This window comes from Pelophylax lessonae (genome assembly GCF_965119305.1).
Source record: "Pelophylax lessonae genome assembly, chromosome: 12".
NCBI lineage: Eukaryota > Metazoa > Chordata > Amphibia > Anura > Ranidae > Pelophylax > Pelophylax lessonae.
The window spans coordinates 171,971,656-171,991,186 of record NC_138779.1 but is presented as its reverse complement, the minus strand read 5'-3'; positions in this window follow the sequence as shown (position 1 = coordinate 171,991,186).

The following is a 19,531-nucleotide window of genomic DNA, read 5'->3' as shown; positions in this document are numbered from 1 at the left end:
CGTCCTAGAGTGGGAATATACCCCCTGGGACTGCCCATGGGCATGGTCAAAGTCTTGTTAAAATTTGTTACCCTTTTTCCACCTAGTGTCCTACTCCTAGGAAGAGTAGCATTGCCCAATGGTCAATGAAGATATGAAGCTGTGTCCATCAATGAATAACAGAGAAAAGGGTATTTCGGTAAGACAAAAATCCAGTTATATCGCTGCTTACCAATCATTAGGTGTGGTGGCTGCACTAGTTTTAATTTTTTAGGCTTTTTTCCCCACCTCTGTTTTCACTTGGTGGTCTAGCCATTCACACACCTCCTGTATTTTAGTGCCTCCACTGTGGATGGAGGAGCACAGGAGCACCCCTGGACAGAAGCATTATTAATCTGAGGGGAGGGGAGGGGAGTGTTAGATGTACTTGCAGATTTAAATACACTAACACATTGAAGCTGAACTCCAGCTAACACTTTAGAAGCAGTTACAGCAAACAGTTTTTTATTCATTTTGGAATAAAGTTTTACAGAAAAAAAAGATAGATACTGACCATTGAAGCATCCCTGGCAGTGGCAAATGCTTTGTCTTACCCTCTTACTGCTACTTTGTCTGGGCAGGTTGGTGTGTTAAAGGGAAAAAAAGAGACTTACTGGCTGAATCACCAAGTTAAAAATAGGAAAAAAGTCTAAAAAAAGAGAAAAATAATGCAGCCAATAAGAATTCAATTTATTTATTTATTTATTTTTGGCTTTTATACTGTCTTAGGCTACATTCACACCTGAGCGTAGCGTTTTTTACTGCGATTTTACATGATTTTTACCGCAATTTTTGTGCAGGTGTTTTTAGATTGAATAGAGACCAATGGAAAACGCCTGTAATCTGCCCAAAAAGAAGCTCATGTGCTTTTTTGAGCGTTGGGCGTTTTGCTCACAGCGTCAAAACGCTCAGATGTGAACAGGGGCCATTGAAATGAATAGGATTTGTCTTGCTGGGCGTTTTGAGATCTGATCCTAGAGCAGAAAAACTCCCCAAAAAACGCCCCAAAACGCCTACATGTGAACGGAGCCTTAGGTTCTATCAAGTGGGCAAAGAGAGTGTGTTACAGTTTGATGTGAACGTTACTGTGTGTTACTGCTAACATTACCTGAAAGAAGTCTTATTTTCAAACTTAAAGGAATCTAATCCCATTTCCACTGTAATATGGCTACACACAGAATTCGCCTTAGCACTTCTCTGTTCACTGTAACCGAGGGAGTTAAAGTCTGTATTATTCTTACACTGCCATTACTTACTTTATAACATTTTTCATTTTCTGACTAAGCATTTCTAAATATGGTATGTCTGCTTTGAATATAGCATAGAATTCAGGATCATGGACGTAGCTCTCCCACTTATAATCCTAGCACTGACATAGCAAAAACTATTGGCGTGGAGTCGCCCTGGGCATCTTGTATGTGGTTTTAGCTGTATATCTCAGTACTGTCACTAGACAATTTAGCAATCAGCTCATCATTCATGAAGAAAATCTACAGGCTCACTGCAGGTGGTGCATGGACTCACTTCTTCCAAAGTGCAGTAATTCAAACATACCCAACACACATGCAAATCCATTGTGGAAATTATATAATTGCAGAAACTTATAATTGCAGAAACATGCTGCACCCGACTGTCCGAAAAGGGTCAGGGAGTCTGATGGCTTTTATTCTGTTTCTGTGCTAATACAATTCCAACTATTGATTTGCATAAGCGTGCTGGCGATCTATGCTTGGATCAGTGTTGTCACCCTTTAAAGCCTAACTGCAGTTTCCATTCATTCAGTCTGCAGGAGTAGCTGGACGGAGCAAAATGTCTACAGGGGAACAATGCAGTGAAAGCTGCTTTCCTTTTGTTTACAGGAGTAATGCCTTGTTCACAGAGGCTTCAGCTTGTATGGAAGCAGTGTCTACAGTGCTTTGTAGAGCTCTCCGAAAGCTTTGTTTAAGCCTTTTTACGTACCCTTCAGCTCCATCGGAGTAGGCTTTAATAGAAAGTTAAGGCGATAAATTAAAACAATCAGAAAGCTAGCAATGCTACCCTGCAATTTAGAACCCCCTCGCTTGATTAATGCACTGTACATTGCAGGGATTTTACCAGACTTTGCTGCAGAATCCAATCTTTTCTGCAGATCTATCTTTCTGAAGATATAGCTGTTTTTTGAACATGTCCTTTGGATACTGATTCTAAATGGGGGGCTATGTGGTCATTATATTCAGCTGGTGCACTTTCTGTATTTTGATTAGAAAACCTGCAGTGTCTACATCTCTTTAGAACTAACGAATCATTGGAGAATATTTCACCAAAACTGAAATTCCTATTGTAGGGGGTGCTTAAAATATTACTTGTATCTGTACACTGTTGGTGTACAAAATCCCTCCAGGTTGCCATATTGCATTGAATTTTACACTGTCCTTGAACACACCCACACTGATGTCAAATTGGGGGGGAAGTGTTTTTTTCATGCAATTGCTGCATCCCAATTGACATAAACAGGACTGTGCAAACGCAGATGCATGGATCACATGTGCATCCCTTCTGAGCAAAGCACAATCTTCACACCAGCGTATGTTTTAATACGACTGTCTGAACAAGGTCTAAGGCCCCATTCACACCGAATGATTTGAAACACATGTTTTTCATGCTTCTATCGTTTTTTTTTTTCATGGTTTTATTGTGCGACATCCATAGGTCAGGCCATTGTTTTCAGTGAGCTGCCCTATCAGTGTCAAACATGGTAAAGTAGCTTATGGAGCTTTTTGCTCCATTCCGGTTTGCATGATTTGGTTTGTTAGACATTAATGGCACCCCAAATTCATCTAGCAAACATGCACATTTGCAGCTATCAAAATGCATGGTAATGCAGCATGATATGGTTTGCACCTGCCGTACTTTTTGCATGTTCTCATGTGTTTGGCAGTTCATTGAAATTAATGAGCTGTCAAAAACATGCACGTTCTGGTCTGAACCAGGCTTGATCAGTCCTAGTGTGCTGTCCAACAAACTGCAGAACCCAGAGTATAAGGTTTCCAAATGAATCTTCTGCAAGCTTCCCCTGCAGGCAGTTTCTGAAGAACTTCCAGTTCAACGATCATCAAAGTAAATAGTAAGATCCTGAAATTCTGGTTTCTGAAAAAGAAAAAGAAAAGTAGCGTGCTAATGCAAGTTGTGTAAAAGGCTGCCCTGGCATTAACAGAGCATTCTTGTCGGTCTGCTTTCAGCTCTGGCATTTCCTCTCCACATATTTCACAGTTTATTTATAGTAAATTTGTGATTTCATTCTACATGTCACTATATCACAAGTATCTGATTAGCAAGAGGGAAGATGAAAAACCTTTAGACATTTCCTATAAAGTACCAGTTTTTAAGCTGACTTTTCTAGCTAAATGCCATTGTTTTCCATTGATATCCCAGGCAACAAGGGTGTCTACTTGAAAAATAGCAATCATGCGTTTGGAAGTTAGATCACTTGATTGTTACAGCAACAACATATACTAAGAGAAATTTAAAGACATCCATTGCTGACCTCCTTAAAATAGAAATGTTCTCATTGCCTCTGGAGTATCAAAGTCAGAACTACTAATCTGCATACTTGTTCAAGTATTGAAACCTTTGGATCAACATCAAAAGCCAAGCGATTAGTATTTTCAGAATACTGAAGTTATCACATTTGTAGCACTACTCCCTAGGGAGCTGCTGGTGATGGGTTCCCCTGGGTTACCCATAGCAACAGTACAATAGTTCAGAAACTTTAAAGTGCTTGGCTCAGTCAAGAAACAGTCTAGATGTTTCGCTTTTTGTTGTTTTATTGAGAACTTGGATAGGAGAAGGGAATGAGTGGGATACTCCAACTTGAATAAACTTTGCACAATTTTCTGGGACATTTAACTGTACTTGAATGTGGCAAGGCCGCTGCTTCACCTTGGCAATAGCGATGAAGTAGTGATAAATGAACTGCTTTAGATAAGCTGTACTCTACTGCAGAACACACTTCAGGGCCCTTCCTGGCACCCCCTTTGTTCCTTTTCTTCAGGGCTTTGTACATAGCACCCCCTTTACTGTCATACTCTCCGTGTGAGCTAGCTCCTTCATCCCCTGACTTCACTGGAGTGGTCCCCTTTCCTGGGCCAGACCCTTTGGCAAGTCCCTCAGTACTCACGGACACTGTTTTTCCCAAGAGACTCTGCCAGCAGCTCCACCGTCAGCACTCTGGATCATCTGCAGCTCAGCTCCACACCTGGTTTACTAGGTCGACCGCCTAAGACCACCTTCCTTACACACTGCAAGAGGAGAGACAGCCGTCCACCTCCTCCTGGGACTCTGCTTCCCACCAAAGACGCCCTTTGACATGCCCCCTCAGCTTTTATGAGCAATTCCAGGATGCATTGCAAGAATGCCCTGGGACTCCCATAAAAGCTAATGTGTCACTGGCTGGGTCCATCATTGGATACAGTGGGGGACACTCCCTCAGACCAAGTGAATCGCACCTGGAAACATGTGACCGGCAACCTAATAGATCAGGCTCCCCTGATAAGCAGCAGGAGCAATAGATGCTTTACCTAGCACCTACCTAACTAGGAGGGTGCTACACATTTAAAAGTTATCAAATTGAACCTGCGCTTTACTACTTTATTAATGCAAACTTGTGTAGCTCTACCCCTGTAGGAGCAACTGATTAGGATGGGTCCTCTGTTTTTTGCCTTGACCTTTTCCAAAAAATTCTCAGTCCCTCTAACACACCAGGCTAAGTGTGCTAACATACAATAAAAAAGGGAATCACTGAAGGTGTTGCTTAGTGCCCAGACGTAGTGCTATATGAAAGAAAACAGGCACCAAACCAGGTAGTAGAGGCAAATTTAAAGTATATGTAAACCCTCACCTTGTAAAACGACCTATTTAGCTCAAAATAGAAATGAAAGGCAAAATATTGTGTGCATATGTGTGTGTGTATATATATATATATATATATATATATATATATATATATATATATATATATATATTACACTGTATTTTCTGGCGTATAAGACTACTTTTTAACCTCAAAAAAATCCCCCAAAAATGGGGGTCATCTTATACGACCAGTATAATATCTCCAAGGTAACCTAAGTATAAGTATTACCGGTAGATGTAATCTCTCAAGACACTGGCTGTGTGGAAATCCTGTACCAGTATACGGTATGTACCGTAGCTTCGGCTACATACAGTGTACCGCGCTGAGCCAATCAGGGAGAGCAATGTATTCTATTATTGAATGCAAAGCCTGCTCGGATTGGCGGAGTAACATCAGCCCGCTTCTCTGACTCTGCCAATCCGAGCAGGCTTTGCATTCAATAAGAGAATACATCGCTCACTGTGATTGGCTCAGCGCGGTATACTGTATGTAGCCGAAGCTACGGTACATAGGGTATACCGGTACAGGATTCCCGCACAGCCAGCGTCTTGAGATTACATCTACTGGTAATACTTATACTTAGGGTACCTTGGAGATATTATGAGAGACTACATGTACAACAGTACTTGGGGTACCTTGGAGATCTATGCGAAATCTGATGTTTTTCAATGGCGTTGCCTTGCTTCGGAAGGGGGTAGTCTTATACGGCGAGTATAGCTCAAAACCTATGTTTTAACTTGAAAATCAGGGGGGTCGTCTTTTACGCCCAGTCGTCTTATACGCCAGAAAATACGGTATATATATATATATATATATACATATACAGTATCTGACAAAAGTGAGTACGCCCCTCACATTTTTGTAAATATTTTATTATATCTTTTCATGTGACAACACTGAAGAAATTACACTTTGCTACAATGCAATATAGTGAGTGTACAGCTTGTATAATAATGTCCATTTGCTGGCCCCTCAAAATACCTCAACACACAGCCATTAATGCCTAAACCACTGGCAACAAAAGTGAGTACACCCCTAAGTGACAATTTCCAAACTGAGCCCAACTAGCCATTTTCCCTCCCCGATGTCATTTGACTTGTTAGTGTTACAAAGTCTCAGGTGTGAATGGGGAGCAGGTGTGTTAAATTTGGTGTTATCACTCTCTCTCATACTGGTCACTGGTCAACATGGCACCTCATGGCAAAGAACTCTCTGAGGATCTGAAGAAAAGAATTGTTACTCTACATAAAGATGGCCTAGGCTATAAGAAGATTACCAAGACCCTGAAACTGAGCTGCAGCATGGTAGCCAAGACCATACAACCATTTAACAGGACAGGATCCATGCAGAACAGGGCTCGCCATGGTCGACCAAAGAAGTTGAGTGCACATGCTCAACGTCATATCCAGAGGTTGCCTTTGGGAAGTAAATGTATGAGTGCTGCCAGCATTGCTGCAGAGGTTGAAGGGGTAGGGGTCAGCCTGTCAGTGCTCAGACCATACGCTGCACACTGCATCAAATTGGTCTGCATGGCTGTCATCCCAAAACTAAGCCTCCTCTAAAAAGGATGCACAGGAAAGCCTGCAAACAGTTTGCTGAAGACAAGCAGACTAAGGACATGGAATACTGGAACCATGTCCTGTGATTTGATGAGACTAAGATAAACTTATTTGGTTCAGATGGTGTCAGGCATTTGATGTCATTTATCTGAATGTCTAGCTCATGTAGTATAAAATCTGCAATTTCTACTGCTGGCACAGTTCCACAAAGTTTAAGCCTGGGAATTGTATGCTCAGGCTTAGGTGTTAAGTTAGCTATGCCAAACAGAAACCCTACATGAGTTTGATTGAGAGAATCTTTTACCTTGAGATAGGCAACAGCTGATATGGTCTCAGTGGATGCATCTGAGTAGATGTAAATCTCTTTTTTCTGACTTTAGCAAGGGAAGCTGAACAGTGTGGTATGTCAGTTCCATCTAAGGCATGTAGAGATTGTTTCCAGGACTCCCACTTTGTATCTTTGTCTGTTGGTAGTGAAGCATCCCAATCTTGAATACTCTCTGATAGCTATCTTAATAAGGATTTACTTTGTATGGTAATGGCAGCCACAAATTTTCAGTGGATCGTATAGACTGTTCACCACTGACACCATGTTTGGAAAATGGCTTCTCTTCAGGGCTGACTTGAAAGCTGAAGGTGTATTTTGATAAATGTAACCATAAGCCCAAATTTCTCTGAACGGAAGCATGTCCATTCCCAGATGTATACCTTTAAAGCCTGTAGCATGATCACCAGGCTGAAAGGCTTTCATCACAGCAGCACTGTTTTGGTTGAGCCAGATGGACTTGTGTTTTTTTTTAATCCTGACTAACTATGTAACTGTTTGAAGCAATCTTATGGAGTCTGAGGTTGGCCTCAGAAAGCATACCTTGAGTCCTTTGGAGCAGGTCTATGGCTTCTTCATCTGTAGGTAAGGATTTGAGTCTGTCGTCCATGTAGAAGTCTCTCGCAATGAATTGTCGAGCTGCTGCACCATACACCTTTTCGCCATCAAGAGCAGTCTTTCGTAGACCATATGTTGCAACAGCAGACGAGGGACTGTTCGGTCATGCAGCATTCAAACACTTCAATGTTTATGTCGTCATGGTGCCACAGAAACCTTAGGAAGTTCCTATGGTCTTCTCTTACTATAAAGCAATGGAACATTTGTTCAATGTCAGCAGTTTTGGCCACTGGCTCTCTTCTGAACATCACACGTATTCCAAGGTTGTTGGTTAGGTTAGGACCAGTGAAAAGAACATCATTCAGGAGTATGCCTTCATGCTTGGCACTGGAGTCAAACACTACCCTGATTTGCTTTGTTTAACGTGGATAATACACTCTGATGAAAGGCAATACCAGCACTCGTCGTGTTCTTGAAGAGGAAGAGCTGGCTCAGCGTAATTATTGTCAAGTATCCTTTTCATAAAGGCAATGAAATTCTCCCTCATTTCCGGCTTGTTCTTTAGTGTTCGCAGAAGTGAGTTGAATCTGGATAAAGCTTGTTCACGATTGGAAGTCTGACTCTTGTAGCATGAAGAGGTAAAGGTATAACCCAACTGTTAGATAAATCTTTGAAGAATTCACTGTCTATTATTGTGATGAACGCTACGTCTTCAACTGACAATGCGTTTCTGTTGTCATTACGTGTAGTACAAAATACTGTGCTACCTAAGTTGTCATAACAGGGAATGGGAGTAACATCAGATACCTGGATGATGTCAAAAGGCTTCTCTTTTACTTCATAATGATGAGGGCATTGTCTGTAGTGAGATATACAACCATTCCCTAACACATGAATTTTGAAGGAGTTGATCTTAGATGGTGTGCACATTCTATCCAAGCATACAGTACACCATCCACTATTACCCAGCCTAGGTCAAGGCTTTGAGCATATGGGGCGTCGTCACACCCACTGCACTGCTGGAGTACTTTGTGCATTCTGAGAATATCTCTTCCCAGCAAGACTAAGATTTCAGCATCCGTGTCCATTGGAGGAATCTCAATACCCAGGAGCCTTAAGTGGGGATGGTGATACGCAGCTTCTGGAGTAGGAATTTCTTCCCTGTTGTCTGGTATTTGGTCACACTCATAACCAATAATAAAATCGTTCGTGCCAAACCAATCTATTAACCTTCTACGATGAAGTGAGCTGCCACCTAGATAAAGGTAAGCCTGTGGATGTGGTGTATCTGGACTTTGCAAAGGCCTTTGACACCATTCCCCACAAACGCTTACTGTACAAACTAAGGAAGGTAGGTATGGACCATAAGGTGAGTACCTGGATAGAGAACTGGCTCCAGGGGAGAGTACAGAGGGTGGTGATTAATGGGGAGTACTCGGATTGGGCGGGTGTGGAAAGTGGGGTCCCCCAGGGTTCTGTCCTGGGACCAATCCTGTTTAATTTATTCATAAATGATCTAGAGGAGGGGATATCTAGTACAATCTCAGTATTTGCGGATGATACTAAATTAGGCTTGCCAATATCTTCATTGCAGGATGTGGAAACCTTGCAAGCGGACCTGAACAAAATAACGGGGTGGGCAACTACATGGCAGATGAGATTTAATGTTGAAAAATGTAAAGTAATGCACTTGGGGGCCAGAAACCAGAAAGCAAGCTACTCACTAGGGGGGGAACCTCTGGGTGAGTCTAGGATGGAAAAGGACTTGGGGGTACTGGTAGACAACAGGCTTGGCAGTGGCATGCAATGCCAAGCCGCCGCAAGCAAAGCCAACAGAATACTGGGTTGTATAAAAAAGGGGATTCACTCCAGAAATAAAGAGATTATTCTCCCACTCTACAAGACTCTGGTCCGGCCACATCTGGAGTATGCTGTCCAGTTCTGGGCACCGGTCCTCAGGAAGGATGTGCTGGAACTGGAGAAAGTCCAGAGAAGGGCAACAAAAATAATTAGGGGAATGGAGGACATCAGCTATGAGGAAAGACAACAAGCACTGAACCTATTCTCTCTGGAGAAGAGACGATTGAGGGGGGATATGATATCAATGTACAAATACTGTACTGGCGACCCTAGCATAAGGAGCAAACTATTCAGAGTAAGGAGATACAATAAGACACGTGGCCACTCACTAAAACTTGAGGAAAGGCGGTTTAACCTTAAAGTGCGTAAGGGGTTCTTCACTGTAAGAGCAGTAAGGATGTGGAATTCTCTTCCACAAGCAGTCGTATCAGCAGGGAGCATTGATAGTTTCAAAAAACTATTAGATGGACACCTTAGAGACCACAACATACAGGGGTATACAATGTACGGTTAAAAGCAAACACACACGCATCATAGGTTGAACTGGATGGACTGATGTCTTTTTTCAACCTCACTAACTATGTAACTATGTAACTATGTGTCGGCAGATAAGAACCATTTGGCCCATCTAGTCTGCCCAATATATCTGAATCCTATGAATAGTCCCTGGCCCTATCTTATATGAAGGATAGCCTTATGCCTATCCCATGCATGCTTAAACTCCTTCACTGTATTTGCAGCTACCACTTCTGCAGGAAGGTTATTCCATGCATCCACTACTCTCCCAGTAAAGTAATACTTCCTCATATTACTTTTAAACCTTTGCCCCTCTAATTTAAAACTGTGTCCTCTTGTGGTAGTTTTTCTTCTTTTAAATATGCTCTCCTCCTTTACCGATTTGATTCCCTTTATGTATTTAAAAGTTTCTATCATATCCCCTCTGTCTCTTCTTTCTTCCAAGCTATACATGTTAAGGTCCTTTAACCTTTCCTGGTAAGTTTTTTCCTGCAATCCATGTACTAGTTTAGTAGCTCTTCTCTGAACTCTCTCTAGAGTATCTATATCCTTCTGGAGATATGGCCTCCAGTACTGCGCACAATACTCCAAGTGAGGTCTCACCAGTGTTCTGTACAGCGGCATAAGCACTTCTCTCTTTCTACTGCTTATACCTCTCCCTATACATCCAAGCATTCTGCTGGCATTTCGTGCTGCTCTATTACATTGTCTTCCCACCTTTAAGTCTTCTGAAATAATTACTCCTAAATCCCTTTCCTCAGATACTGAGGTCAGGACTGTGTCAAATATTCTATATTCTGCCCTTGGGTTTTTACGCCTCAGGTGCATTATCTTGCACTTATCCACATTAAATTTCAGTTGCCAGAGTTCTGACCATTCTTCTAGTTTTCCTAAATCCTTTTCCATTTGACGTTTCCCTCCAGGAACATCAACCCTGTTACATATCTTTGTGTCATCAGCAAAAAGACAAACCTTACCATCGAGGCCTTTTGCAATATCACTTATGAAGATATTAAACAAAATTGGTCCCAGTACAGATCCCTGAGGTACCCCACTGGTAACATGACCTTGTTCTGAATGTTCTCCATTGACTACAAACCTCTGTTGTCTGTCACTGTAATCCTTCTCCACAGTTCTCAGTAAATGAAGATGAAACATTTGTTGTGCCTGGAGCATGACTTTTTTGCTCCCCACTATGATTTGAAGCAGGGCGCAATGTAGATAGCTGCTGTGGATTGCCTGGAAGTGGAGCAGGATGCACAGATGTAACGTGTTTGCCACTACTGCAGTCTGTGCACTTGATAAGAACTTTACAATTTTTAGCAAAATGGTCATAGGAAAAGCACAGCACCTATACCATATTCCAAGTTTCTGGAGAATCTCCCTGCATTGTTGGACAGCCTTTGCCCTAAGCTCACGACACTTCTTAAAAGGGTAAGGTTTTTTGTGAATAGGGCACTGACGATTAGGATCATTATCTCTATTACCCCGAATCCAGGGCTTTTTTTCAGCTGGAACTTGGTGGAACTCTTGGTGGAACCGCCTCTGGCTCAGACCCTCTGCTCGCTGCTTACCACTATCACTTGTAAACACAGAAATTCTGTGTGTACATGTGATAGCCTCCCTCCCAATGGCTCCCACTTATCTGATCTTATGAGCCTCTGAGTGCAGGATGGGGACAAGGGAGATACAGGTGCCTGCGGTGCAGTGCATATCCCGACACTCCCATTGGATGAGCTCCCTGCAATGAGACAGGCAGAGCCACCTACAGTGTGCAGGGATGTACTAGTGATGGCTGGGTGCTTGAGCTTAGCACAGGAACACAAGTAAGACATGTAGAAGATAGTGGAGCTTTTAAGAAGGGAGGGAGAAGATGGGGGCAGTGGAGAGGGGGATTGCATGCAGAGGTCAGAACTGGATGAAGAGGGAGGAAAGTCCGATGAGGATAGGGGATAGAGAGGTAAACCGCTGTGGAAGAAGACTAAACTCTGCACTCTATTTGTAGTGCACCCCTGAACTCTGCACTCTGTATGCAGCGCACCCCTGAAATTTGCACTATGTACATAGCGCACCCCTGAACTTTGCACTTAGCGCACCCCTGAAATCTGTGTTCTATGTGTAACACCCCCCTGCACTCTGTATTTAATGCACTCCTGGTATTTATTACCTCTTTAGGACTCTTCCATTGTTAGTGAAATTTGATGCGGTTTGGAGGGTGTGTAGGGGGAGGGGAATTTTTGGGGGGTCGCGGTTGGGTTTCTGCACCTATTTTCAGAGAAAAAAAGCCCTGCCCGAATCACTCTGGTGAGCAGGAGAGGATACGGGAGGTGAGATGTCTGTCTTTTTAGTAGATACAGATCTATTTAAGTCTCTATGTTTAGCTGCTTTGTTATCATACCTTGATGATGATGATAATAATGAAGCAGGCAAGCTAGACTCACTGAAGCTAAAGGTGGGATCATTTCTCATTTAGGCTTGTTAACTGATGAACCTGCAAAAATATGAGAATGGAGAGAATAATACATCATAGTCTATTTTATATCTTGAGCCCTGTTGTGCCCATTTCTCCTATAGGTTGTTGTTTCTCCTTTTTTTGTGGTAAAATTAGGTGCCTCAGCTTATATTTGGGTCAGCTTATACTCGAGTATATACGGTAAGTGTAACAGCACATATACTGTATATATATATATATATTTACCTTTTTTTTTTTATATACGTGATCGTTCTGTTGCTATCAGCAAGAGGGGCTTGGAGAGGTGGAAGTGGAGAAACAGAAGTACACTGACCTTCCCAGTGAATGGCTGTTCAGGTTGGGGGGGCGGGGGGGGGGGGGTGTCAGCACAAGTCTTGGCCATTGGAGGTCAGGCATGCTATTCTCCCAGCATAGCCAGAAAACTGACCACACTGGGAATGGATGTGCTCTTATGCCAGTTTGAAATAGGAAAGCAGGGGAACTGGCAGGATCACCAGGTATTATGCACAAAGGAAGAATTACAAAAAGAACAGGATACTTTTTTAAGATATGTACATTGTACAACAGAAACATGTCAGGAATATGGAATTTTGGGGTAACGTCACCCAATATGGTTCCTAACTAGGCAAGCATAAAATGGATTAACAATGGTAATAACACATTTAGCATACAAAGTTATTAACCATAAGGACTAGGAGTAAGATAACATTTTATGTCCAGATCAGCATAAACAGTAGCAAGGCCACCTCAAGTGCAGCAGTGAGCAGTAATAAAATTTGAATCTACCGAGTGCTGGAATTTTACTGCCAGAGCGCATTTATGGCAGCGATGCTAGTCCTAGAGTGACTAGGTATGCACTGTCCATAAGAAAGAAAAGAAGGATGGTAATGGAGAAGGTAGGGGAACAAAAAGAGCTTGCAGAATAATTTTTACGTGAGGGGCAATCCCTTGGGTTGTTCTTCTGCTGGCTATTGTTGGGGCCCTTTACCAGTGTTGGTGCAGTTAACATCAGTCACTGTTAGCCTGCATGCTGAATAGGTACAATATAAAGTGCGGTATAGGGTCCAGTATGGCTGCAGTATAGATTGGGTACACTTGGTGACCTGCTCTAAGTGGCTCAGTCCATGCTAGCAGTATCAGCATCTCACTAGTCCTTGGGATGCTGTGGTGACTTCTCGCTGTAGAAGGGGGGTCCCCCCTGGTCTCTCCCTGAAAGCCTCCAATGATCTGTGGTGGGAAGCAGCGTCTCCCTGCGGCAACAGTGAAGGCGCTGTGATGTGGGCAGTGCTGCGCTGCCCCCTGGTGTCCCAGTCTCAGGTTCAGATCTCCACTGTTATGGTCAGTAGGTGAATATCCAGACAGAGGACTTCATCTCTTTCTCTTTCTGCCAAAAAGGAAGAACTTTCCAATGCAGTTTAACCACTTAAGCCCCGGAAGATTTTACCCCCATTCCGACCAGGGGGTATTTTGCGATTCGGCACTGCGTGACTTTAACGGACAATTGCGCGGTCGTGCAACGCTGTACCTAAACGAATTTGGCGTCCTTTTTTTCCCACAAACAGAGCTTTCTTTTGGTGGTATTTGATCACCTGTGCGATTTTTTGATCACGCGCTATAAACAAAAAAAGAGCGTCAATTTTGCAAAAATAGCAATATTTTTCACATTTTTTTATATGAAATTCCCCAAAAAAAAATTTAAAAATCAAAATTTTTTTACTTTTTCGGCCAATTTGTTTTATGCTACCTATGTTTGGTAAAAAAAATCGCAAAAAGCGTATTTTGATTGGTTTGCGCAAAAGTTATCGCGTTTACTAACAAAGGGAAAGATTTCTGTCATTTTTGTTGTTTTTTTTTTAACGTGTAATGGCGGCGATCTGCGATGAGGGAGGGGCTGTGTGTATCCCTAGGGGCGTGCTTTCTACTGTGATTGGCTGGGGCTTGAGCTGTATGGACACTGATCAACGGATCTACATACTAGATCCGAGTGATCAGTATCCTAACAGCAAGGAGAATGACAGGTGGCTTGTTTACACAAGCTGCCTGACATTCTCCCTCTCCCCCGCCGATCGCCGAGTGACCGGCGGACATCGGGTCCGCCGGTCACACGCGCGGGGGGTCCGTGACCACGCGGGAGCGCGCCTCCGGGGGCGCGCGCTCGCTCCCTAGACCCTCACAAGCTAGTGACGTAGCCCTACGTCACTTTGCCTGTGAGGGGCTGACTGCCGACGTAGATCGGCGTTAGGCAGTCGGCAAGTGGTTAATAAAAATCATCTCTCCACTCCTCCTACTGCACAGTGCATATTGGGATCTGTAATGTAACCATTATAGTGTAGCCAATATATGGCTGCCTTCTCAATCTCCCATGAATTTCAGCGCTCTGCATAGAAGCCTATGGGGTTTCTTGGCTTTAGCTCTCCCCTGACTGGCCTAAAGAGGAGGGTGTAAAATGACATCCATATACATACTGTATTGCTGACATAGACATTAGTTCCCCATCGGGTCCACTCCCCTTGTGATTGATAGCAGGCCATGGGTGGATCCTTAGCTAATAGATAGCTTGCTATTGGCTAAAGAATCTGTCCACAAAGTAGCCATGTGAATATGAGGCTGCAGGCACCCTGACAAACCAGGAACTGCACTGTTATTTTTGAGGAGAAATTCCAGGAATTGATAAAGCTGACTATACACCTTTAGGTTTTGTTTTTTTTTTTTGTTTTTTTTAACCAGCAGGCAAAAAAAGCCACCAAACAAAAAAATAATCTGATTCCTCCATGCACACAAATAAGGTGGTTGGAGGAGTTACCCCCGATGGGACATTATATGCTGACAGCGGCACCTGCTGCTGCATGAACAAAATTTTGATTGACTTCTGTCCAGGGTCTTATTTACCGTGAGGCAAAAGAGACAGCTGCCCAGGGCCCAGTCATTGTTTTGGGGCCCAAAGCAGCTGCTCCTTGAGCCCACACTGCCCACAAATTTAGAGTCCAAAGGGTGACGCATACCCTGAAAGCAAGGAGCGGGTGGGTCCGTGAGCTCCATTGATGCTCTGACCCCGCACCATGGTACACAGTCCACACAGGCGACATGCAGCGGTGCTTTCCAAGCAAATATGGAGCAGGCAAGGCCGTGGGCTCCACTGATGCTCTGACCCCGCCCCATGCCATTCTGTCTGTACATTGGGACTCAGGAGGCTTCGGGGTAGGAGCCGATGCCAGAGTGGGAGCGGCAGCACTGTTGAGTGGGTAGTGAGTGGGGCTCAGCTGGCCAGGACCAGGTAGATCCTTCTCCTCCCCATATAGGTAGAAGTGACTTCTGAAACCCTGATGGCTGTTATTAATTAGAGAGCAGCATGGGCCAACAGACCAGTATATGATGCTCTTCCACACACAAGCACTGCTTGATGGGCTTCTTTTAGGCCTGGTTCACATGTATGCAGGTTTGCAAGGGCACAATAGCCCTTTCATTTGAATGAGTTGCTGTGTCTGTGTTTGCCGCAAAAAAAAAAGTGAATGCAGCATTTTAAAAACACAGTTGCCTTGAAATCGCATCATGCTTTTGCACCATGCAATTTCCCTGAAGTTCCTGCACCTGAAAATGCACTGCATTTTGAGATGCATGGCCATGGTGGGATGCATGCACCTGCGGGAAACGCAGGCACAGCAGCCTATTAAAATGAATGGGCTGCTGTGCCTGTGAAAATGTGGGTGCAGTGCAGACTAGCACATTATGACAGATTTATCTGCAAACTGAGCCTTTAGCGCTGTTCTGTCATGGCTCCTCTTGGCCCTCTGCACATCCCTCTTCACCCAGCCTTCCTTGCGGGTTCTCAACCTTTGACTGCTTGAAAGGCTGCAGTTATGTCACTCCAATGCATGCGCATGGGAGCAGTGTTGGTCATCTTACTTTAAAAAAGTAATTAGTTACAGTTACAAATTACTTCTCCCAAAAAGTAATTGAGTTAGTGACTAGTTACTCAGCAAAGTAACTGTGACTTTTTTTTACTATTTTATAATGCAATTACGTTCTATAAGATCTTTAATAGTGGTGGCGGTGTGGCACACTGTGGGGGTCTGAGTTCTCCTGACTGTGTGAGTACCTGTATTTTTTTTTTTTTTTTGGTACCTGCTGCCTGGAGTGGCTGGCTGCTGGTGGTGATGGTGGTGGTGTTGCACACTGGTGGTGTGGCACACTGGTGGTGGCGGTGTGGCACACTGGTCGTGGTGGTGGCGGTGTGGCCCACTGGTGGTGGCGGTGTGGCACACTGGTGGTGGTGGTGTGGCACACTGGTGGTGGTGGCTGTGTGGCACACTGGTGGTGGCAGTGTGGCCCACTGGTGGTGGTGGTGGCGGTGTGGCCCACTGGTGGTGGCGGTGTGGCACACTGGTGGTGGTGGCAGCGGCGGTGTGGCACACTGGTGGGGGTGGCGGTGTGGCACACTGGTGGTGGTGGTGGCGGTGTGGCACACTGGTGGTGGTGGCGGTGTGGCACACTGGTGGTGATGTGGCCCACTGGTGGTGGCGGTGTGGCACACTGGTGGTGGCGGTGTGGCTCACTAGTGGTGGCGGTGGCGGTGTGGCACACTGGTGGTGGTGGCGGTGTGGCACACTGGTGGTGGCAGTGTGGCACACTGGTGGTGGTGGTGGTGGCAGTGTGGCACACTGGTGGTGGTGGCGGGGTGGCACACTGGTGGTGATGGGGGTCCTGTCTGTGAGTAACCGTATTTTGTTTTTCGGTACCTGCTGTGCTGCTGCTGTCTGGCTGGCTGCTGGTGGTGGTGTGGCTGGCAAAGTGGCAATGGTGGTCGGCCGGTCGCATGCTCTGCCCTCCTGGGCCTGGCGCGCTGTGCTCTGCCGCTTGCCTCTCCTCATCAAGTCTCCTCCTCCTCTCTCTCTCCACTACCACGGGCAGCGCCGGCCGCGGTCATAGAGGAGAGGGGGAATTACAGCTGCTTGCTGTAGGGGCACTCGTCAAGAGGGAGGGGCTAGGAGCAGCAACGAAGGACCCAAGAAGGGGAGGATCCGTAACACTCTGTGCAAAACTAACTGCACAGAGGAGGTAAGTATATAATGATTGTTATTGTTTTTAAAAAAGAGACTTTACAATCCCTTTAACCACTTCTGGACCGGAAGGTTTTGCCCCCCTAATGACCAGGCCATTTTTTGCAATTTGGCACTGTGTGACTTTAACTGGTAATTGCGCAGTCATACACTGTACTTAAATGAAATTTATGTCCTTTTTTCCCACAAATGGAGCTTTCTTTTGGTGGTATTTGATCACCTTTGCGGTTTTTATTTTTTGCGATATAAACGAAAAAAAGACCAAAAATTTGGAGAAAAAAAAATAAATTTTCTACTTTTTCTTATAAAAAATATCCAATGAACTCAATTTTAGGCATACATTTAGCCCAAAAATGTATTTAGCTACAGGTCTTTGATAAAAAAACAAATCTCAATAAGCGTTTATTTATTGTATTGTGCCAAAGTTGCACGGTCTACAAACTACTACAATTTACGCAGCTTTTACTTTCTGACTGCCTATCTAATTTCTAGAAGTGCTAAAATGGCAGGGCAGTACATAACCTCCCCAACAATTTACCCCTTTTTGGAAAGTAGACACCCCAAGGAATCTCCTGAGAGGCATGTTGAGCCCATTGAATATTACATTTTTTTGTCTCAGGTGTTTGAAAAATAACAAAAAAATTAAAAATTTTTTTACACAAAGTTGTAATTGAAAGGATATATTTCTCAGGCATGCCTTGGGTATATGTAGAATTACACCCCAAAGTACATTCTACTGCTTCACCTGAGTATGGGGATACCCAAAGTGCAAGACTTTTTGGCAGTCTAGCCACGCACAGGACCCCGAAAACCAATCACTTCAGGCTTTCTAAGGCCATAAATTTTTGATTTCACTCCTCACTACCAATCCCAGTTTCAGAGGCCAAGAAATGTAAAGATAGCACAAACCCCCCCCCCCCCCCAAATGACCCCTTTTCAGAAAGTAGACACCCTAAGCTATTTGCTGAGAGGCACGGTGAGTCCACGGAATACTTTATATTTTGCCACAAGTTTTGGGAAAATTACAATTTTTTTTTTTACACAAAATTGTGACTTAAATGATATATTGCTCACACATGCCATGGGTATATGTGAGATTACACCCCAAAATACATTATGCTGCTTCTCCTGAGTATAGGGATACCCGATGTGTGAGACTTTTTGGCAGTCTAGCCCATACAGGACCCCGAAAACCAATCACTGCCTTCAGGCTTTCTAAGGGCGCAAATTGTCGATTTCACTCCTCACTACCTATAACAGTTTCAGAGGCCAAGATAGCACAACCCCCCCCCCCCAAATTACCCCTTTTCAGGAAGTAGATACCCCAAGCTATTTGCTGAGAGACATGCCACAAGTTTTGAGAAAATTACATTTTTTTTTTCTTTTTTTTTTTACACAAAGTTGTCACCTAAATGATAAATTGCTCACACATGCCATGGGTATATGTGAAATGACACCCCAAAATACATTATGCTGCTTCTACTGAGTACAGGGATACTACACGTGTGAGACTTTTTGGCAGTCTAGCCGTGTACAGGACCCTGAAAACCAATCACCGCTTCAGGTTTTCTAAGGGTGTAAATTGTTGATTTCACTCCTCACTACCTATCACAGTTTCTGAGGCCATGAAATGCCAAGATAGCACAAACTCCCATGACCCCTTTTTGTAAAAGTAGACACCCTAAGCTATTTGTTGAGAGGCATGTTGACTATTTTGCAGAGCTCACTTTTTGTCACAAAGTTTTAAAAATTGGAAAAAAAAAAAAACATACATTTTCTTTGCCTTTCTTTATTTTAACAAAACAAATGAGAGCTGCAAAATACTCACCATGCCAGCAAATACCTTGGGGGTGTCTACTTTCCGAAAAGGGGTAATTTGGGGGGGGGGGCGGGTTTGTGCTATCATGGCGTTTCATGTCCTCCAAAACTGTGATAGGTAGTGAGGAGTGAAATCAACAATTTACACCCTTAGAAAGCCTAAAGGCGGTGATTGGGTCCTGTATGCAGCTAGACTGCCGACATTTTCTCACACATGTGGTATCCCCGTACTCAGAAGAAGCAGCAGAATGTGTTTTGGGGTGTCATTTCACATATAGCCATGGCACGTTTGAGCGATATATTATTTAGGTGACAACTTTGTGTAAAAAAAAATTAAAAATAAAAATGTTGTCATTTACCCAAAACTTGTGGCAAAATATAAAATATTCCATGAACTCAACATGCCTTTCAGCAAATAGCTTGGAGTGTCTACTTTGCAAAATTGGGTCATTTGGG